This window comes from Planococcus citri, chromosome 3 (genome assembly GCF_950023065.1).
Source record: "Planococcus citri chromosome 3, ihPlaCitr1.1, whole genome shotgun sequence".
Lineage (NCBI taxonomy): Eukaryota > Metazoa > Arthropoda > Insecta > Hemiptera > Pseudococcidae > Planococcus > Planococcus citri.
In genome coordinates, this window is record NC_088679.1 from 56,285,166 (window position 1) to 56,308,982 (window position 23,817).

The window sequence follows — 23,817 nt, forward strand, 5'->3', positions numbered from 1 at the left end:
CTTGCGGATCCATTGGAAGTGATTTTAATTCGTTCTTAAGAGTACAGCTACATACATTATGGAAATCTCAGTTTTCCAAAATATCCTGTAAAACCTGTCCGATTGAACTATTGCCCTTGTAAACGCATTCGATGCATGTTGATGACCAACTTTACCAATTGCCTATAATTTTTTCAAAATGTAGTTCAAGACTCCAGACGATTCAAGACCGCCTTTAATCGATTTGTAAGGTTAGAAGTATGGCACATTTCAAATTTGCTTTTTCAACGAAGTTGGATAAAGTTTTGTGGAAAGTTAACAGGCTGAAAGCTACGAACTCTAGAGCAATTACTATAATTATTTTAGATAATAATCTTAATATAAATTTTTTTAATCCTTTAGGAAATGGTAATCCAATTTTATATCAACATTTATTTTGATTTTTTGGTCATCCAGAAGTTTATATTTTAATTTTACCAGGTTTTGGAGCTATATCTCAAATTATAAATCAAGAAAGAGGAAAAATAGAAATTTATCTGAACAGCTCAAAAACTGTCTCCTATCAATTCAGGGGTTCAAAAATGGGACCCATGTAAAATTTCAATCAAACTTTCTGTCTCAATTAGGTAAAATTTTAATTTTTTCAGAAATGTCAAGCAAAATAAAAAAACCGTGGCTTTTGGCTCAAATTAAAAAAAAAAAAACTTACCTACGTAGGATTAGCTTTTAACTTATTATTTTTAGCTTCAGTTTGTCCTTTTCCGTATGTGGAAAAGTTTTCGGCTCTCAAGATACTTTAGGTACTTATTCACAACGCAAACCATTTTTTTAGTTGGTATTTTGTACCTTTGGTCGTGCCGTTATTGAGAAAATTGAGTTCTTGATTGTGATTTTTATGCGAATTTCCCTTCCAAAAAATCTGTTTTTCGCTGTTATCGAAGGTTTTGTTTTGCAAAACTGGAATTTCCAAAATGTCGCTAAAAACTTTAGACGACTCAAAACCGCCTTTAAGCGATTTTGAAGGTTGGAAGTATTATTTTGTATGATACATTTCAAATTTGAATTTTCCAACCAAGTTGGATAAAATTTTGTGGGAATTCTTAAAGCTGCAGAACTGATTGGAACAGCTCGAAACTGCTTCCAATCGTTTCAGGGGTTCAAAAATGGATTAAGTACGTGAAATTTCAATCCATCTCTGTGGCTCAATTATGGCTAAAGTTTTGATTTTTTTTCTGATATGTGAAGCTAATTTTTTTTTAAAAAAACAGCTTTTTTCAACTCAAATTTTAAAAAAACACTTACCTGTAGCTTTAGCTTTTGGTTTACTTAATAATTGTGCACGATTCTAGAATGTTTTTATGTACATACCTTATTTTGTTAGGTTGAAATTTTCTCCGCAGTTTTGATACCTTTCTTATAAAAATAAATAAATAAATAATAATTGCTATTTCTCTCTCAGAATAATGAATTAATTTAGACTTTAACCAACCATGCCCCGTGGGAAAAAAAGGCAATGCGCAATATTCCACTACAAAATTTAAACACACCTCGACTACTCACCCCATGATATTTCTCAACGTTCAAAATTTGATTGATATATCTAAATTACTCATCGAGATATTTTAAACATTGGGAAAAATACTATGCTTCTCATTTCACATCTTACCAAAAAAAAAGAGAAGAAACTCAACGTAGTAAAAAAAAACCGAGAGAAAAATATCCTTACTTATTAAAAATCAGAAACGAATTTCAAGAGCTTTCAAAAAAATCTCCAGTGAAAAAGTTATAGCAAGACCACCCGCGGCCTTTTACACAACCGATAGAAAAAGCCAACGACGAGAAAAACAGACGGGCAAATAGACGTATCTACCTAAAACTTGGTATAAAAAAATACGAAACTTCAATCAAAGTGTATGATTACAATCTTTTCGGATTGTAGTACGAATACGCGCGTCTCGATTAAAAAATACGTCACATCCTGCGCGAAATTTTACTACGTCGTGTTCTTTTACAAATTTCAATTTTACTAATGGATAGGAATACAAAAGAGGTTAGGTTTGCGTTTTTCTTGTTTGCTTATTCCTTTTTTTTTTTTTACTTTTAGTTTTTATTCACTCTGCGACTTTCTTTATAAATTCACCTTTTCGAACAATCGTTATAGAGGATATTAAAATATACCAAGATACTCGATCAAGATGGTCTGAAGAGCGAACGCCCGAACAATACTCCAGCCGAAGGATGTTTTTCATAAAAATACAAAATCTCGACTCGGAATCGCGTTTCGCACCCGGCTAATTAATATTTTACAACAATTCGAAAACGAAGAGACCGTAAGAGAGGTATTCTCTCGGGTTATATTTCTAATTAAGAAGAGTGTAAAGAGAGGGTAGGTATCTCATTGTCGATGTCGCAGTCTCGTAGACAGAGATTCTACAAGGAGCTGTGGGCTGGTTCGAGGGGAATCCATACACAGTCGATGGAAGCGGCTCGATTATGCCAAATAGCAGACTAAAGGTATATCCGGATCCATCTCGGTGGTCTGAATTTATAAAATCATCGCCGCCTGCCTTATACGTATGTATAGATAAAATATACCGCCTTATTTTGTATCATCGAAGTAAAAACACCGCCGCCTCGTGAAGTTAAAAGTATCATTTGTTTGGAAATCTGTGTCACCTTTTCCGACGGCAATAGACGGAGGCCAGGACCAATCCTATGAAATAATTGCTACGTGTTTATCATATTGTGAAACGGTGATTTATTGGTAATTTTCGACAACATGTTTTTGTTAAAACATCCTTTTATCGGCGAAACAACAAGAAGTTTTCTATATTTTAGTGCTCCTCCTTCATCGTCCAACTTACTATTAATTGAATGAATGAGATCCAAGGGGGTGGTTTTTTTTTTACCTGGTGACTGGTGTGTCGTCGTCGGTATAAATACAGGTATCTATTAGTCTAAATTATCCTTTATCTGATTCTATGATGGCTATATCATGGTTTAATTTGATTTTACTCCAACAAGAGATTTTTTTAACGCAGAACTTTCCACAGTGGATTTTTTTTCACAACCCTACAGTGTCTGAAGTCCTACCGATGAATATGCTGCGTATAACAATGTATTGTATAATCTATATTCGAAAAACTTCAGAAGTACACTTGGTGTGCGGCTTCGTTCGGTTTACCATTTTTTTTTTTTTTACTTTCAAATTCATACTACAGAGGATACCTCATGCTGATCGAATGTCGCTGCTAAAACATTAGGGGTGGCCAGATCCACTACCAAGCTTTTTTCGGCACGTTATGTTATACAAGCACCGCAAACAAATCTATTATTCGGTTTTCACGTATTTTCGGAAACGAGCTGCCAGCTTGCTGAATACTGATGCCTTGCCAACAATGCCATCCAGACTGACGGTGTTATTATGTAAGTGCCCGACTATAAAATGAGAGAAAAAAAGGAAAAAAAGATGCGTTATTTGTTGAGTTTTTGGAGGCCTTTCGAATGGTTGTGTTTAGTATACTCGATGTATAATATATAATATTGCTGCGGGAAAAACAACGGTGGTAAGACCACCCACGTTTGCTTGGGTATTGTTCAAAGTGGAACGGTGGTGATTATATGGACAAATTCGCGGCTTACGTGATGACAAAATTTAAAAACCTTCAACAATGGTGTTTTAAAGCGGTGCTTGGATGTTGAGTAAATTGTAAAATGTGTGGCTATCGTGTTAGAGTATTTTACCCATTGCTATAATATAGGGTATCCCTGGATTTACTTGTAATTGAAGAGCATACTGGATTGATCGGTGAAGCTATCAAGGCTAGTGCTACGTAAGCGGAAAATGAATTGAAAAAACCATAGGTGAATAATAAGGTGGTCCGTGTTTGACCTTTTTTTGGAAATTTGGTGAGGGGGGATCTCAAAAGACTGTAGGAAAAATTTGGGGTCTCAGATTTCACCAAGCACTTTACAACCGGGATTAAAAATTTTGAAATTTTAAAAGAATTAAAAAAAAATGTTTTTTCAATTGTTTTGATGGTTACTTTGGTTGCATTATGCCTATTTAGGAGTAAAAAGCCATTTTCAATTTACACATTTGAAGTGTAGGATGCCTTTTGTCAGTATATGACTTGAAATGACCCCTTCCCCTCCCTCCCTACACCTCCAGAGATTCTCAATTAGCATATGATTTCGATAGAAAATGAATATTGGCATTAGAAATATGAAAAAATACATAGGTACCTGCGATTGTCTAAATTCGTTCTTTTTGGGTTCATTTTTTTCAAACACCTACTAAAATGTAGTGAGAGAAGAAATTCGAAAATTCAATTAGAATGCATGTCAAAAAAGACGTTTACAGGGCTATTCAAACCTATTGTGAACGAATACAAAATAGAATTTCTGATGGTAAAATGGTAGCTAGGTACAATAAAACTGATGAGAAATCGAAAAGAAACACCAAAATACCTTATCTCTAGAAATTATGGTACTATGCCAAATTTCGAATGCTGAATTTAATTTTTCAAATTCTGAACAGAGTAAGTATATTCATATGTACTTTTCACTTTGAAGAAAGCATCAGATTAAATCGAGGTACTTGAGATAGGAAGGCTGGAATTTGGCGTACCTATGCTTTCCTTTCAACGTCTGGAATCGATTGATAGTGATTTTGAGTAATTGTAGAGTCTCCAAGGGGGGTATTCTCGGATTTTTCAATTTTGGAAAAATAGCCAAAAAAATTATCAAAATGAAGTTCAGAACGTGTCATCTCTCATTACCAATTTCGTGGCTTTTTAATTTTCGTAAATTATTTCTACCAATTCAGATTCAGATATGTATTAATGGAGGTTTTTCTAGGAATAAAAACTTCAAAAATTCGCTGGAGGCTTCAGAAGTTAAAATGGCTCGAAATCATCCCACAAGTCGATTCGGAGGATAGAAAATTCTGTGTTGGGACATTATGAGCTAATTTAGATTCTCTGGAGGTAAAGGGAGCGAGAGGGAGGGGTAATTTCGAGTCACATAGTAACAAAAGATATCTTAGACTTCAAATGAACAACAATTTGTGAGAAAATCGATTGAAGATGGCTTTTTACTCTTGAATAGGCATAATGCGACCAATAACCATAAAAAAATTAGAAATATTACTTTTTTTTTGTTGAAAATTTCAAAATTTTGAACCCCGGTTGCAAAGTGCTGGGTGAAGTCGTGAGACCCTAAAATTTTCTTACAGTCTTTTGAGGTCCCCACACAACTTTTCATCACCCCCTCACCAAATTTCCAAAAAAAAAAGTCAAAGACGGCCCACCCTAGTGAATAAGAAGAGCAAAGGCTCCGGTGCAATAAGTGGGGTAAAACTGTCTAATTTTTCATTTTTTTTTCTTACCTCAATAACGATCTCAAAATCCTTTTTGGGAACTTCAAATCAATGCGAGGAAGAATCCAAAATCTGGAAAAAAGGCCCAAAAAATAATTATATTTTCCACTATCGGTAATTTTTTCAGAATTTTTCGAGTGGCGGTTGCTGCTCCATGACCATAAAACCACTTGGAAATGCGTTTTTACCGCATAAAGTGGTCAATTTATGTACTTCGACTCCATTTTAATACCTAGATACGAGTACGTTATACAAAAACGAAATATTCAAACTTACATTTTTAATTAAGGTACTTCTCGATTACGTGATGTAATCCGGGGCGACATTTTTCTTATAGGGAGAGTCCTAAGGAACATTTCTGGCTCTTGTACTCAAAAGAAGGTAGCCCTTCTTATAAAATGGCGGCCATTTTAATTGACAGGTCAGCCGAAATAGCAGATTTTGCTTCCAACATCAACATAGGACTTGCACGAAATTTTCACAATAGTCCTATTTACGAATCTCACCTCAGAATTTTGATAGTCTCCTAGTAAACTGCTAGTGAAATTGTTTTAAAATTCAAATTTATCGTAATTGACTGGATAATGCACAAAAATATGAGTATACCTTAGAGTCAAACCCAGAATTCTTCACTTTTCGTCATTTTGAGAAAAACAGAAAAAACTGCTAGAAGGTTGGTATCAGTAGTAGCAGGTTTCTAATCTCGTCTATAAATAGTGCTTTGGGTAACAATCGAATTGACGAAAAAAAAATTTTTTTTGAAGTCTTTCCATAGCAGTAATTCACGATACCATTTTGGAGAATTCTGGTTTTGACTCCAAGTCTGTAAAAAAATCAAAAAAAATGTCAAAAATACATGATAAAATGAGGGATAATTCTAGATTCAAGTCTGTTGAAAGTATCTCAAGGTTGTTTACAGTCGACTGGAATAAAAAAAAATTTTTTTTTGAAGTATTTTTTTCAAAGTTTGACTCGAACCCGGGACTTTGGACCCCCTCACCATCATGGCATCGAATGGGGTAAAATGTAGAATGGCAATTGATGCGTACCTACTAACTGTACCCAAAACAACCATAATCTCATTTTTGAAAATTTTGGACTTTTTTCGGAATTGGACTCGGACCCGGTACTTTGGACCTCGCTGACTGCGTCATTATGTCAGATTGGTAAAAACGGAGAATGGCAATCGATGCATACCGACTAACTGTACCCAAAACGATCATAACCTCATTTTTCAAAAATTTGGAGAATTCTGGGTTTGACTCTAAGGTACTCATATAATGTTAAAAATACATCGTCTACTGTTGTGCTGATGTCCACATGATCCAGATCGAAAGAGCATTCCAGAATTCATCGTAAACGAGAAGAACTGATTCTTCTTTTTTACTTTTTCGAAACAAATAAATAGACGTATAAGTAATTTAAACTAAACGATTGTGTATTCAAAACACCCACCTCTACAAAATAATAAATAACGTGAAAAAAATTGTTTTTTAAGAATTTATTGCAAACAAAAACAAATCTAACTTCTTTGAACAATCATAATAATTATTATTTACCTATTTCAAAAAAAAAAAAACTTAACAATGTGAAGAAAGTTGACAATAATTCAACTCTTCTAAAATGCCAAAAAAATGTTACAATTTAAACTTAAACTTTATTAAATTTCTAAATAACATTGTTTTGGGTGAAATTGACTAATTGTAGTAAAGTAGATACATCAAGGCATAACATACCAAAAACATGCCTAATTCGATAATGAGAAACAATCTAAAAAACTAATTCGATTTCACCCTACATTGACCCATTATACAGAGTGGTGCAAAAGTTGTTTCCACTTTTCACATTTCAAAAAGTTTTGTTTTTTGTGAAAAAAAAAAATCGAACTGTAATAAAAAGCGAAAGTAAACAAAAATATTTAATTTAAGTAATAAATCGCGAACGAGTTTCAAAATGCGAACCCCTACGCATCCAGAGCGAAAGACCCAAGGTCAAATTTCGATCCAGAAAGAAAGGACGCATTATTAGATGAATCAACCTGGAGGCAAAACGAAGCATCCTACAAAAAAATTATAACGATTGGAAATTAAATTGCCTACAATTTTGGTCGGGTGTAATTTTTTTGTAGGATGCTTCGTTTCATCTCCAGTTCGATTTTTATAAAACTCGGTTTGCAAATTTTTCAAAAACAAAAATATTAAATTCAAGACAAGTAATAAATCACGAACGAATTTCAAAATGCGAGCCCCTACGCATCCAGAGCGAAAGACCCGAGGTCAAATTTCGATCCAGAAAGAAAGGGCGCATTATTAGATGAATCTACCTGGAGGCAAAACGAAGCATCCTACAAAAAAATTACATCTGACCAAAATTGTACAGAATTAAATTTCTAATGACATTATAACGATTGGAAATTTAATTCTCTACAATTTTGGTCGGATGTAATTTTTTTATAGGATGCTTCGTTTCGTCTCCAGATCGATTTTTATGAAACTCAGTTTGCAAATTTTTCAAAAATGACATCTAACTTAGATAAAAAAGTTTTCTAATACTCCAAAAAAAAAAACAACTCGAACTTAGCCTTGACGTTTACCTAATTTAAACAAATTCGAAGTACTTGATAGTAAACAAAAATATTGGTCTTTTTCTAGTAGGCCCGATTAAAATTAATGTTCTCTTCTTCGAGCCTAAGAGTAGACATCATCGACCATCGTTCGTCCACATTTTTAGGTGTACACTGTGAATGTACTGCAGAACTGTACGTTCTTCGCATTATTATATTATGCGATTACTATGCTGGGCAAAACGCTTCTGATCAAAAAAAAATGAACAGTGAAAGAATACTTACCTTCTTACTTGATTATCCTAAAATTAAATACGAGATGGCTGGTGTTGGACTCTGTTCTGGGATATCAGTTTAGCACCCATTGTTTCCTTCACATTTCAAAGTTTGAAAAAAATTGAATTTTTCATGTAAAATTCATTCTACTCCAATCCAAAAATTTCACGCGAAGGGAAACTCATCCCACCCAAAACAGATAGAATCTTTAGAAACATCAAAATACCCTTCAAAGAGCTCGATCGTGTCGCTTTCGTGTAAACCATTTAATCAAAAAAAGGGTTGCAACAATAGTCGAACTCACACATCTATAAAACATATAACTCTACTATACGCGTATACACGAGTATAAAGTATAAGCTGCATCACGCACCAAACGCGATAATTAGAGAAGGAATTTAATTAGAAGTTAAAAACGGAAATACGAACGTAAATTCCTCAATTTTCTTTTTCGCCTGGTGTCGCGCGCCCATCAAAAAGCAACGTTATCGAAACGTCGACCAGATGGGGTGGTCTAGGCGGGCGACTATAAAGTGTTATGTCAGAGTTAGCGACGTGTTCAGTCATGTGTCCCGATGATGTAGCCGGCTTAATCCGACTTTGTGTTCGTGTTGTCATTTCTTTACGTACGATTTACTCGTGATGCTGCCGAAGCCATGATTCCTCTAGTCAAAATTATTCGCCAAATACCTACTTGGTTTTTGGGTGTAATCGGTAGACCTTTACATGAGCTCGGTTCGGGTAACCGTCGAAGGAAATCGTTGTGGTACACTTTGATGAAATAAGTATGGGTTTCTTTTTCACTTTTTTCGAAAGGGGCGTGTGTATGCGAAATTAAAAGTGAGGATCTCATAAATACGTACATATGTACCTACTATGAGTTGAATGATTATTAATTGAATTGACTTTTTTTTTTGCGACCGCTCATCATCTCTTCATTCTGCGATGACCGTATGAATTTGAAAGAAAATCTAGAAGTGCATCTTTCAGAGAGAAAAATGCACATACTATGCATTTTTCATTCATCTTCAACATTGAATGCTTTAAATCTTGCTATAAAAATCTGAAAATCGGTATCTCTATGCCTACTTACTTCAATCGGCTAAGGTACCAGAATTGATCAGAATCATTTTTGAGTCGATGTGGAGCCTTTACCAGAAGTTTACTTTTCTACAGTAAGCGTGGAAAAATCGGTCTTCAAACTAAAGGCAAAGAGTTCATGCTCCGCAATAGTACCTTCTTTTGAAAGTTTCAGTTTTCTGAGGATTCCATGGCTAGGTAAGTACATAGGTAGGTACCTTACCCGCGTAACATTGCTCAGAATTAATTTGCTCAGATGGACCTTGTGAAAGAAATGAAATAATTTAAGCAATAAAAATTTCATGGGTAGGTAAGTATATTTTTAAATTTTCCAAATTACCTATTTCTATAAAAAATGAGTTTTGAATATTTTTTTGAAGAAATGGATGATCCATTTTTGATGATTTTTTCAACTTGTAACAAACTTTTAAACTCTGCACCTCGAATTTATGATTCATCAAAATCCACTCACAATGTCGAATTTATGGCAGAATTGTTGAAGTTGATTACAGCGCCTTCTAGAGTACTTTCTATAATATTACAAGAGAGTCAGCTGAATTTAGAGATATTAGATCTGTTTGAAAATGGCTGCAATTGATTCTTAGGAAGGGTCGGAGCCATCTTCGATGTAGACGCTGATTTGATTTTTTATCTCAAGATTTTGATCCGTGTGTAAAAATCAATTTCAATTTGATATAAATCGGATATTTTTCTAGGTATTATCAAGAAGTGATGGACGAATTTTTGAATTGATGTTGTGATGTCAGCAGTTATTTCATCAATCATGCCACAAAGGAGTTATTGTTTGAAAACAAAAAAAAATTAACACATTTTGCGCATTAAAGCAGTTGAAGCATCCAATAGACAAACATTGAATGCAAAAACTATCTTACAATCAGCGAATAGCTGATGGTTGGTCGAAGTGTCGAAAGAATATAAGCTTCACATTTCGGTTTTTATTGATAATTTATACTGACGTTAAAATTAAGGAGGGATGATCGACATCGTAAGTCGTGCATTGCACGTTGTCCAGCTTGTCTAATCTTAAGTCATGCAGCAAGCGATTTAAGCATCTACATACAACCGAGCAGTGGAATCCTAAAAGTGGTTTTGCATTTTAATAGCAATGGTTTAATTCGACGCAGAATCTCAATTAATACTTTGAATACTTACCTATCTTTCGGAACTGAGCAATTTCCCCCAAAATAGGTTGGGTAAGGCCTATAGCGAAAAACCGTGATTATTTCAATTGATACTGTACTTGGTGGATCCATATTTCCTCCTTTCAGAGGCATCTGAGAAATTGAAAATTTTTTCTGATTTTCTGATCTATTTCTAACTAAAAATGAAGATCCTTATCTACATGGAATTTTGTCAAAATCCTACGACATTAAAAAAAAAAAATCATGTTGATACATATAATACTTAATGCCAGGGATGAAAAGCTAGCCGAAAGCTTAAAGCCGAAAGCTGAAAGCCGAGCAGATTTTCGCACTTGACCAAAAGCTGAAAGTTTGCAAGTTTCATTTTTTCCCAGCCAAAAGTTTCATTTTTTTGGCTTTTTTTCAAAGGCTTTTTTGCAGAATTGAATTCTATAAATTCAGAAGAAACAAAAAAATGAAAAAATTTTCATTCAATTTTATTTTAATGCAATTTAGTGAAATGAAAAAAATGAAAATATTTCTAGCAATGAATGTTCTCCACTATCACTAATTATGAAAGTAATGTACCTAATCTAATTTTTAATTCCCTTTTTTTGCAAATTGATGGCGTATCAGCGAAAAGTTTAAAGTCAAAAGCTTAAGCCAAAAGTTTAAAGCTAAAAGCTTAATGAAATATAGCTGAAAGCTGTTGAATTGAAAATATAAGGGAAAGCCATTGGAAGCTTAAAGTTTGGCTAAAGCAAGCCTTAAAAATCGAGATAGCCGAAAGCTAAAGCCAAAAGTTTCAAATTTGAAATTTCAAGCTAAAAGCCAAAAGCTGAAGTTTCATTTTAAGGCTTTTCATCCCTGCTTAATGCAGAGTGGCGCAAAAGTTAGTAAGTATTCCGATTTTCACATTTCAAAAAGTTTTAATTTTTTGTAAAAAAAAAAAAAAGTAAAATCAAAAACTATAAGCACTCTAGAAAAAAACTGATGACATTATGACGCTTGAAACTTTAATCATCTACAATTTTTCTCGACTTCATTTTTCTGTAGAATGCTTCGTTTCGTCTCCAGCTCGATTTTTATGAAATTCATTTCAAAAAAATCGATCTGGAGGCGAAACGAAGCATTCTACAGAAAAATGAAGTCCGAGAAAAATTGTAGAGAATTAAAAATCACAAATATTATAAGTATTGTGTAAGAAGTATTTATTTCGGTTTCGGAAATTCAATTCCACTTACCTTGACTAGGATCATTTTCAGAAACGGTACCTATTGTCAACAAATTCGATTAAAATTTCACCTGCTCAGTTTCTTCAGTTGATGGTGGTGAATTATTGCTGTCAAGGAAAGTAGCTCGATCTTGATCTTATTTTTCTAGTTCCTCTAAACATTTTAATATGACATCCTGGTTGAGCCGTAGCTATTTCACTTTTTTGTAGACATGTTTCTTAAAACTCAAACTTCAAAATGAATAATAAAGAATCAACCATAATTAATTCAGAAACGTGGTAAAAATGAAGGCAAGAATAAAACAAAAAAATGGAGGGGGCGGGGTGACTCTTGAAGATTACTTAAGGGACCACTCTCGCGATTTTTCGCAATAACAATCCTGCCTAAATAAACATGTTCTTGATCTCCAAAAAATTTGGCAGAAATTGAAAAACCTTTGGCAGCTCAGATTCTGGATGTGTGTGAAATACTCTTCCTCTGTGTCGAATTTCAGCTCCACCAAAGTCGACGGATTATGAGGGCTTGATTACCTATATCTACTTACCTTTTTCTTCGTAGTCATTAAATTTCATTACAAGATTGTAGACAATTTTTTGCAAGGGTTTTGAAACTTGAGGTCAAAATTCTTGATATTTTTAATTTAAATTCCATTTTTTTAATCATGATGTTTTTTTCATCACGCTAACTTAAAATCATGTTGGCCTACATTAAGATGGAGTTATACAAACAAAATACATGTATCTACTAATATATTCTGGAGTTTGATAAAAATTGGCGAGGAAATTTATTCTCATTGGAAAATTACCCAGAAAGATCTTGAGCTCATCCTCAAGTGTCTAGAATATTGAGAAATCGCTAAAATTTAGATGATTACCACTCTTTACTATAGGTTGTTTTGATCAAATTGTCCATTTTTTTTTTAGTTTGATTTTTTCAAACACTAAAATATGTTAATGAAAAAAAAAATTAATTTCGAAAATTTCATCAAAATGATCACCAAAGGGATTTTTATCGAAATATTTCAAAAAACTTATTATATTTTTTCTTCAAAAGTGACCATATTTAAGGACCCTTCACTCAGTCTCCTGTATGGGTACGTAGCTCAACATTTTTCTCTGTAATCTCCTATTCAGAGTTGACTTCCTCACTTTTTATTAAAGTCTATAATGTTTTTTTTATTCGTGCCACCCCAATGTTAGTACTACGTAGTACCAAGTACCTACTTCACATATGTACAATGTACATTGTGCCAAAAAATTTGCATGGCAAGACCGCTCCAAATTTTCAAATACTTAAACGGCGAGTCGGTGAGCGACATTAACATGTTCAAAGATGCGCTTAGCTTACATAATAACTACGTACCAGCACCACTTACGATGATTTATTTTATTTTTGGATAAAATTAGTCAGCGTGATGATGTGTCGTGACATTGGCTATTTATTAAATTCCTAATAGCTAAAAAAACACTGTGCATGAAAATAAAAAAAAAAACACCAGGAAAAAACGAAACACGACGATGATGGCGCGATAAGGTATAGTTTTTATTTCCATCATGCACAGACACCTCGCGGATAATGGTGAATCAGTTGTAAATATTATTTTTTCGTTGAAATTTGATACGTGTGTGTGTGTTGAAAAAATCGCGTATTTTCTTTTTTTCCTCATTTTTTTCTCTGTTGGTACTCGATTATTGTAACGCTACGTTGAGATTTTAGCGCTGATTTCTTCGCTACTCTTTTATGCGATGATGTGATGTCATTTGTGTCATTGTAAGTTCAAGTTCTTTTTATTTTGCTCTTTTATGACTTTTTTAATGGTAATTAAGGGTGAAAGTATGATTTAAAAATTATTCGCTGAAAGAAAACTTACCTTGGACCTGTCTAAAGCTGATGGACTAATTTATGTTTATTGTAGTACATACGTATGTATTTACGTTTTCCTGGCAGAAGGTACACGAGTTTTCTCTGCGGTAGAACTTGATCGCAATATCACATTATAACAAATAGCTCGTCGAAGACATCTCAACAAATATCTGCTAAAACGCGCGACAACCTATTCCTTATAAATAAAATGTTACTTACCCATTTCGGAGCTTATCTTTATTAGCGTCTAGCGTCACCGCTAAACTTTAAAGTTGCTTTCAATGACGCGGAACCTGGATATTAAGTTTAATGGAAAAGTTTAAACGTTCGTGTATACTACTTGAGCCCATCACCGCCGCCTCATACTTCACCTTGTGCAATCTTTTATTACCTACACCAAAAGCGTAGAAAATTCTCCATCTCGTAATCAAGCTTCGCACGTACTTTTAAAATAATTATCACGCTCGTTTACGAGGTAGGTAGTGTTTTTTTTTTCTTCAAATGATTGCTGTAGATGGAATCGTTCTTGTGAGGGGACCGGTTTTCGCGGTTTATTTACGGCGTTTTATACGGTGAATTAAACAGCGTCGGTGTATTGGTGTGGTATTATGGTCAGGCGCAGCGTTAATGTGGGCTCAGGTGTATTGGCATTTCAACTTGTATTATATCAACTTACTGAGTTTGGTTTGTGACAATAAGTATATTGTATTTTCTGGTTTAGATTCAGATTTGACCCTTTTCTCATGAAAATTATTCAAATTGGATAAAATAAGCATAAGAAGTACATAGAAATTTTATTTATACCCTACTTCCGACCTCGAGTTAATTTTTGATGATTTTGAACTGTTCTGGAGCATCCAGTTGATTTTCAAATTCTCCAGTTTTAGAAAAAACGCTGTAAGTAGAGTTAAAATGAAATTCAGCACCTTCAACTGAACTTGCATTTACCATCTTTGTAACCCTTCTAATCAATTCGAGTACTTTTTTGTGTCGGTAGAAATCAAAAATATTATTTAGTGATTATTTTATTTTTCGATTTAAAAATCCATCGTTCGTCAGCGTGTAAAGGAAAAGATCTGAAATTTGGTTTAGGTGCCAGTTTATCGACCTCCCAAGTCATTTGGCGATGGTTTCAAATTATTCAAAAGCGTGCAGCGGATTTTGAGTTTTTCATTTTTTTTTTTCAAAAATGATCACCGGAAATTTTTTTAGATTTGAACCAGCACAAAAATATTTTGAAAATATATTGTGTCTAAATCGATTGAAAGGTGCACTAGAATGATAAATTCGAGTTAACAGCTACTGAATTTCATTTTGATAATATTTACTTAGTGTTAATTATGGTACAACGAATAAAACACAAAAACTTACTTGCTTCCAAGTGGACTGTATTTTTAATAATTAACAGAGTAAAAATATGTACAATGTAACAAAGTTACATGGTAACGAGATAAAATATAACAACTTTGAGGAGGAGGGGAGGAAGAACAAACGATAATTTATCTAGTACTAGCAAGTACAATTCAAATAAAATACATATATGGCTGCCATGCAATTGCGCCAAATATACCCTGAATTGCGCCGAGTAAAAAAATAAGCATACCTGCAATTGCGCCAGATAGAGAAATGTGTTCATGGGGAATTGCGCCAATCAAAAGAACGAATCTTCCCGACCCTTTGCTCACACTGCGGACTGTCAGAATCGTAATTTTGGTGTAGTTGAATGATTCGTTCTTATAAACTGGGTGTAGACACTGTAGACGTAGGGGTATGAGGTACTTGTTGATATTATATTTTCACTTTTTATAAACATAAATTTTTGCAATCTAAAAACATAGTTTTCTTACTTCTCGAAACAAGCTTTGTCCTCGCTTCGTTCACGTCTGTTTGATTTTCATTTTCAAAATTGAAATTTTCAAAAACTCAACATTCAAATTCTAAAATTCTTGAGCAGAAAAAGAAATAAGTTTTTAAAAAACACATTGTTTTTCACTTCTTGAAATATAAATTTTTTAATACTTTTGACCTCATTTCGCTCGGATCAATTCCTATCTCTTTCCCAAACTAAAAAAATTTCATATTTGGAACTTCCATAAATTCAAAAGGAAAAGTTACAATTATTAAATAAGCTTTAATGGATGAGTGAGTACCTACCTACCTATTTAGAAATGCATCATTTTTTCGGCAAAATTGGTATTTTTTTCCTCATACCAATCGGAAAATTCTCAGTCACCCTCCCCACCCCTCTCAAACAACCTCTAATTTTGTTCCTGTTCGTTGAACCTATTTTTTGCGACATTAGGTTTAGGTGGGGGAAGATTCTGGAGTGGGTGAATAAATCATAGATATAACTTGCGACTGAACGATTCATTCATATCTTGTTCGTTTCGCATTTTTTCAACTCTCGGCGCAATTGCCAGTATACTTTTTTGAACACCCGGCGCAATTCCGGGTACATGATTTTGGTGATTTGGCGCAATTGCAGGGCTCCCACATATACGTGCGTATGTACGTTTCGAACAAGATATTCCTGTACACTTAGTTCGGTTTTTTTCTTGAACTGGAGTATCAGAATATCCTCTGGAGGCTTGAGAACTGTTCGAAACCATTGTGAATCGACTCGGGATGACGAAAATAGGTTACAAATCGAATTTCAGCTTTCTTAGGTCAATTACGTAAGTAAAAATTGTGATCTTTTCCAATCCTTGCTCAAATTTAAATTTTTGAAAACTCACCAAAAATTGAATACCTAATGAATTTCATTGTCTGAAATTTGGGTGATGTTGTATATTGGATTTCTCTATCAATTCTCTTTTGTTCTGAAATCAACAATTCAACCATTTCGTCATTGATGATTTGATGGTCACACACCTAGCCCCCGCCTGCCTATACCGTGAGATTTTTCTACGATGATTGTGCCCCTCCTCCCACCCTTTTAGGTTATTGTTTTGAGCTGCACTGTTGTCATTTGTTGGTTTTTGATGCATTTTTACTTCTCGTAAAATTGGAAAATGATGGATTGGAATCAGTACAAACTACATATAAATTTTGAAGAAGTGTTCTCTTTTTATAGGATTGTTTGAATGGTGGAAAATTCAAAAATCTGCCAAAGGCTTCGATTCACTCAAAACCAACTGCAATCAGGAACAATAACTTGAACTTTTCACTTCGATTTGATCGTATTTTAATTTATTCAGGAGGGAATGGGCCAAATGCGATTTTTTTAAAATTCTTTTTGAAATTTTTTCAGGTGATGTACGAACTACGAGTATGTAAATTGATACCCTTTCGATTTTTTCATGTTTATGGGGCACGTTCGTGATTTTTTATCTTCAAGATGAAACTCTGTTGAGTGAGTTCAAGAGTTTTCGCATTTTTTAATAAAACTCAAAGAAAATGGCCTTCTGTTTTATTTTTAAAAAATTTATATTCATGAATATTTTTTCAAACGATTCGCCATGATAAAAAAGGAAAACATTCATGAAAAGTGCGTTCGAAAAGTGCACGAAATATCGACAATATCTTCAAAAACGGGCCAGAAAATCAGAAAATTAATTGAAAATTAATAAAGCGCCTGATGCTGAAATCTTATCAAATACTTTTTGCAACGATTACACAAATACGAGCAAATTTTTGTGGAATTATCGAAGAATCTACTTACAAAAATTTGCTAAAATTGCCTATAATGGTTCACTTTAGGCCTGAGGGTTTTTTTGAGGTTTTGGAATTTATCGTCAACAAGAACATGAGAAAATATTCTAAATCAAAAACAAATTGGCGTGAATGATGCAAAAATTGGTGAAAAATGTGTAGAATTTCAGAAAATGTTTTGCAATATTTCTTCAACTTTTTCTTAATCTGCAACAATTTTTACGTTAATTTTGCTGATTTTCTGATAATCTCGAGTGTTTTTCTCTTCTTTTTCGAAAATAATTTTCGAGCATTTTTTTAAAAAGTTCTTTATCGAACAAATACGTCGAATTAAAATTTTGTGCTGTTGAAAACGTCCAAAGAAATTTAATAACTAATTTATTAAATGAAAAACTGAAACATCGGTGAAGGATTGCGATTTGCGAACACCTCCTCCCCTCAAACAAAAAAATGTTATTGGAACGCTCGAAAATACAAGAAAATCAAAAAATTCACTCAAGTATTCAAATTTTGACCCCCTCCCCAAAAAAATCAGCGTCATCAAAAACCGTTCAAACCACTCGTTCACTTCGGAGGGAGGGGGCAAGTTTTGATCAAAATTGGAGATCGTTGAACCCCTGAAGTGTTGTGATTTTATTTTTAAAAATTTATTGCTGTATTTATAAAAATAAAAATATGCCTTCTACCTTCACAGTAATTTTTCAAATTTTTCGTTCATTTATTTTCGTTTATTTATTAGTACATACCTAGGTATGTATTGTATTTATTTTAATCATAGTGATTTTCAACTTCTATACGAATGCCGAATAATAGTTTTCAAATTTATGCCATTCATAATGAAAATTTAAGTTTTCGTTTTGAAAGTCCAGTTTTGAGCTTTTTAAATTTTAATTGTTGGTTTTGAATATCCTACTTTACTGTTCACTAACAGATTTGCTCAAAGTTGAACTATTCTTGAGATATGGGCCTTATTGAAAGTTTTATAGTTTTGCGAGAAATCACAAGTAGGTCCTACACTGGAACTACATGAAGCTCATTCATTATTCAACCCTTTGAAGGCTAAGGCTTTGAATTGTGGCGGATTTAGGTCGCTTCTTTGTATCATTCCGTGACCATTCTCAAGCTTTATGATTTAAATTTTATTTGATTCCAGGAATTCAGAAATTCAAAAATTCTTCTACGATACTTTTTCGTTACGAGATGTGATTTAGTACATAATTTTTTATCGTTCCCCGAAACTTTTAGCCGATTATACGCTCGAATCACGAATCAGGAAAATTTTAATGCGGTAGTGCCCCGCTCGCGTAAGAATTCTTCGAACTGACGAACGAGCCACAGTAAAATAGAAGAAAAAAAATGAAGCACTTACGCATCATCTCAGCTCGTTCTGTTTGCAACTCGGTGGCGCTGGCGGCAATTGGTATATTCAGTCTGGCACACGAATATACGAGCTGGTATAATCGAGAGGCGCCAATTCAATCAAGGCTAAATCCAGCCAGCGTTTTAATAGTTGGCCACACGATAAACAGATTAAGACGGTGTGTTTTTTTTTCGCATCGCGTCCGCTAATACCGGGTTATAGTATACTAGAAGAAATTACACTCTTGCCTGTATCCAAATGGTCGTCGTTGTTATTGCGGTAATGGCTGTGAAATTTAATGTCAATCGAAGACGGACGTCGTCGTAATTTTTACCCGTATCTCGTCTCGATGGTAATGTACCATCAGCAGCCGCGCTCCGCTGCTGATGACACCGGCTCGGTGTGGCGAACGCTAAACGGTGCGGTGAAAATTTCAACAAAAAACTTAACTACCGCTCTATCGACGCTGATGGCAATTTGCCACACGTATCTTCGGAGCTACCGATTGTCGTTAGTATTATATTATGCAAGTATTTTGTAATATTTCTAAGCATTGATCGGCTGATCGCACCTCTTTGCCCTTTTTATTGCGCCTTCTCGAAGAACGAGATACCTACCTGCTTCGGTTCACTTGTGCTGAAAGATCTAAGAGATCTAGCTTGGAGAGCGGTGAGGTGGAGGAGACCTCTGTGTCTATATGTCTGTGTATCTGCGGTATAATATGAAGCGCGTGTTACTAATACATCTATGTCGTTTACCTGTTGCAGTCGAAGACTCGAAGTAGCCACTGTCAACGCCGCACCTCCCCACACGGTTCCCATTGGCGCAATTAATTTTGCCTGCAGTCGATTGTGTACTCCAACTCCTGTACCTGTGTTTGTGTGTAAGTACAGCTTCCTTAACACTTGAACTATGGCCTTTCTTTTTATAACCAGTAGGTTAAGGTTGTAATTTTTTTTTCTTTATTTTTCCCCCCTGTTACGATGGCGATTTCACGCGTTGGTCGAGCTAACGACGCAATTCGTCTGTGTATCGCACGTGTATAGTAAAATGTACGAGTACGACGAAGTTTCAGGGTTCCTCTCAAGTCACTGGTGTATTTGCAAATCTATCTGTGAGATTATTCGATATTATAGCTCGATCCAGTTATAAGCACTAAGCACTGGTATTTTCGATTTTGTCCTGCATTTCTGCAGTAGGTAGTTCATCACTGGAAACCAATTTTTGCCTTTTTTTTTAAGAATAGAGGGAGGCTGTTGCTCGGATTTTTGGTGTTTATGCTATTTCTCGTTTAGTACTACGGAATGATAATTTTTTGAGCGCATAATGTGGGTAATGATCTTGAAATTTTTCAATTTTTTTTGACCCCAACAACGACCTTAAAACCAATTTTGAAAGCTACGAATCAATGTGCAAAGGAGTCTGAAATCTGGAAAAATGCCAAAAATTAGTTTTGTATTTTTCAGAGTGTTTTCTACAAATTAGTAATTTTTTCAAAATTTTTTCATTGGAGGCAGCTACTCCATGGCATCAAACCCATTTGAAAACACGTTTCCTCCGTCTAAAGTTCCCAGATTTGTTTTTCTCCCCTTTATAATAATACATCATAAAAATTGAAAACAAAAAGAGAAACCATTCTTGCAATCAGAAATAATTTAAGCTTTTTGCAGCGAAATTGGTGTGAGATGAGTATTCCGTGGTAGAAGTTTTGTACAGTTTTCCATACATTTTTGAAACTATTTTTCCAGAATGAGACCTCAGCCTCAACATTAACATGAAATCAGAAAAACACCAAAGATTCTGAGTCCAATATTTAAATTCTACTCATTCATCAGTGTTCTTTCGTTCTTCAACCTCCGTCAACAATTTTTTTCTTCAATTATGCTAAATTTTAACGTCGTTTTATGCTATTTTTTTCTCAGCAGCTCAAATTGATTTTGGGAAAATTTTTGAAAATTTAAAATGACTATTTTCAGCGATGTCTGCGTTTTTTTGAAATTTATGGGGTAAATAAGCAGGTAATATGGAATGGCCTGTTTTTTTTCGTACAGTCTATGGACGCTACCTAGCAGGAAAAAATTCAAGGCACGGCGTGTTTTTGAATGATTTTAACTATAGAGAATCTCATGAAGTGTCCCTCTGGGATTTGGATGGAAAGTGGTCTCAGTAGTAGCCCTTGGCCCGAGTACCACACTATTGAAATTTTTGCTGCGAGTATATTATATTTTTCAAAGATTATTAAAATTCTTTATTTTTGATGAAAATTTGAATAATCTTTGAAATAATATGAAAAACGTAGTTATAAAATGGAAAAATGAAAGTAGTCCCTCGCGCAAGCGCGTGGGTCAGCATTTTCCCACGACAACACCACGGGAAACTCCTGAGCGTCGGGGTTGCGATTTTTTAAAATTTCAAAATTTTTTAAATTTTACTTTGGGAGCTGAACTTAAATCTGCCAGCTAAAATTTTAATGATGTAGTACGGAACACTTCATAAGATTCTTCAGTAAGTTGATCTATAGCTTCTGGCTTTTAGTTTAAATTCAAATAAAAAAAACTTACCTATAGCATTAGCTTTTGGCTTATGAATAAGTACCTAAGTGGGGAAGTCTTCGACTCAGGATATCTATTATCTACTTATTCGCATCACGAAGTGATTTTAATGTGGATTTCCCTTCCAAACGATCTACTTTTGCTGTTGTGAAGTTCTATTAAAAAACAAGAATTTCCGAAATGTTGTTGAAGACTTCAGACGACTCAAACCCGCTTTTAATCGATTTGTGAAGTTGAGGGTATGGTACATTTCTGAACTTATTCCAACTAACGTAAGTATGGATAAAATTTTGCGGATCTGAACAGCTCGGAACTGCCTCCAATCAATTCAGGGGTTCAAAAATAGGATCCACGTCAAATTGCAATCCAACTTTGTGGCTCAATTAGGTAAAGTTTTGATTTTTTAATCAGAAATACGAAGCCATAATAACTTTAGCTTTTGGCTTTTGACTCTTTAAAAAAAAACTTACCTACAGCTTCTGCTTTTGGCTTATGAATTCGTTATCACGAAATTCGTGGATATTTGCGCTGTATTCCGACTGAAATTAGGCTTACGCATGTATACAGTGGCTTTCGGCTTACTAATTTTTTTCTATAGGGTATTTCTGTCAGTAAACAATCATATGTACTTATATGAAATGATGAAAAGCATGAAATAGTTTGGAGTGTACCTACCTACCTATACCCTATTTCGCAGGGTTGGCATTTTCCCCTGCTGACTTTGAAGATGTTACCTCGGGTGAGAGAAAACTTGAGCGCCTAAAATTTTTAGCTGGCGAGATTTTTTTGCCTGCTCTTTCAATCTAGGTAAGATTCCCTAATACAAATAAGTTGACCTAACCGGACTTTTGAAGTTGATTAGTCAGGAAAAAATTGAATGTGATTCCGAATTCAGTCAATTTTGTAAATGAAATAACATTTGATGAGCCCATCGAAAGCTATCTTTGATATTTTTAAAGATGGAGATTGACATTGAAGAAAATATTGTGAAATGAAACCGAAAAATCGAACGTTTCCTGTGATAAACTTTCTAGAAACTTTTCTTGAAGACCTCTCCCTCTTCCTTCTCAAAAAACAATCTGCGATAGTTTTTCATCTATACTTACTTACTTATCTATTCTTGTTTTTAGTGCATGGTATAAATTTTTTTTCGTATGTATTTTCAAGACAAATGTGGAAAACCAAAACAAAAAGCAAAACTTTCTCGCAATCAGTTGAAACCGTGGAAAATCCAAATGCATGACTGCAGTTCTTATATATTTTGTTCTCTTTTGTTCTCTTTTTACGACTTTTTCCAAGTAACTTTTTAAAAGATTTTTGTGATCAAAAACGAAAAATTAGGACATAGTTATAAAAAGCAACTCTGTAATCACTGAATTTTCTCGATACCTGGTTGCGATCCGGTCATCTGGTTTTTGAAAGATGTCGAAATATCAGAATATTCTACATCCGGTTGTTGTATGTACAGCACTAATGAAATGATCTTCGAAGTAATGAAATCAAAATTCACTCACTTTTTTGGCATGGCTGAAATTGTAACTAGAACCAATGAAACCGTTTCAGAATTTAGAACAAAAACATACCAAAAGTACCTATCAGTCCTATCACCAAAATGAGAAGGTTCCAAAAAATCATGAAAGTTTCTATTGTCAGAAATTTTGAAATAAAATATACAAATACGAGTACCTAACTAGTTTTGAAAAAAACACAACTCAGTTTTCACGAATATAGGTGTTTTCTGATTAGGGTGTCCAACAACGTTTTTTTTATTCCAATTTATGAATTTCTTCTTTATTGATGATATTTTTTGGCCATTTGTTTCTCAAAATCGAAAAAATAATGAATGCCCAGTCCCGATTTGCAAATTTTTTACATCCTGTAATACTTTTTGGTATTCAGCATAGTCGGAATTATCATCTGTTTCGCAATCCGCGTGAACGGCCGTTGAAAAGGTAGCCTAGCGTTTTATTTCCTCAGTTGGATGAATTTTTTAAGCGTTTGGCGATAATTTAAATTACATTACACGATGTACTGTAAGTAACCAAAGATCAAAGTTGATAATATTCTCGAGTTCATGTTTTGTGAATAAAAAACGACAATCAATAAAAAAATCAAAAACAGGCAAAATTATTGCGATTTACGATTCTTTTCAATTTTAATTCGTTTTGTTTTTAAATTAAATTTTACTGTAGGAAAAAATCAAACATCTTCCGTTCAATGATTCGATCAAGAAAAATTTGAGTTTAAAACTTGAACGTTATGACAAAAAATTTAAAGGATTCAATCAGCACTAAGCAAAAAGCAAAAATCATTTTGCAATCAGCGAAATGAACAACGCCATTTATTTATATCGATCTTATGATTCAATTTACGACGTCGTTTTCGTCTGACCATGTACTCGTATATGACCATTAGAGTGGATTAGAAAAAAAAGTTGAATTTTTACAAAAAGTGGTACTGACGTTTGCTTTGAGCGGGATGCTCTCCAGAAAATTTTGAGCCCCTAGCTGTTCAAGGGGCTAAGTCAGGGGTCCTCAATCAAAATTAAGTTTTTTTTTATTCATCATCGTTGAAAAAATCGAAAAAAAGAAGTGAATTACCTACTTGCTTGGACCTCAGTCTAATTGCTCTTTTTTCTTGCACCTGTAGATCATACTTCGTTTGTAAATGATTGATCTGTTTTTCGAGTTCTACTACGCGATTTTGGAATTGCATAGGTAGCTTCCTGTTCAGCTG

At 34.1% G+C, this 23,817-nt stretch overlaps 1 long non-coding RNA gene across 1 annotated transcript in view; it reads left to right on the forward strand.

Moving 5' to 3' along the window:
• LOC135841165 (uncharacterized) overlaps positions 1–20,108 on the forward strand; it is a 210,082-nt gene extending 189,974 nt beyond the window's left edge. The window contains exon 4 of the long non-coding RNA XR_010557853.1: positions 19,297–20,108. This is a non-coding gene — a long non-coding RNA (uncharacterized LOC135841165). The remainder of the gene's footprint in view (positions 1–19,296) is intronic.
• Positions 20,109–23,817: the final 3,709 nt, after the last annotated feature.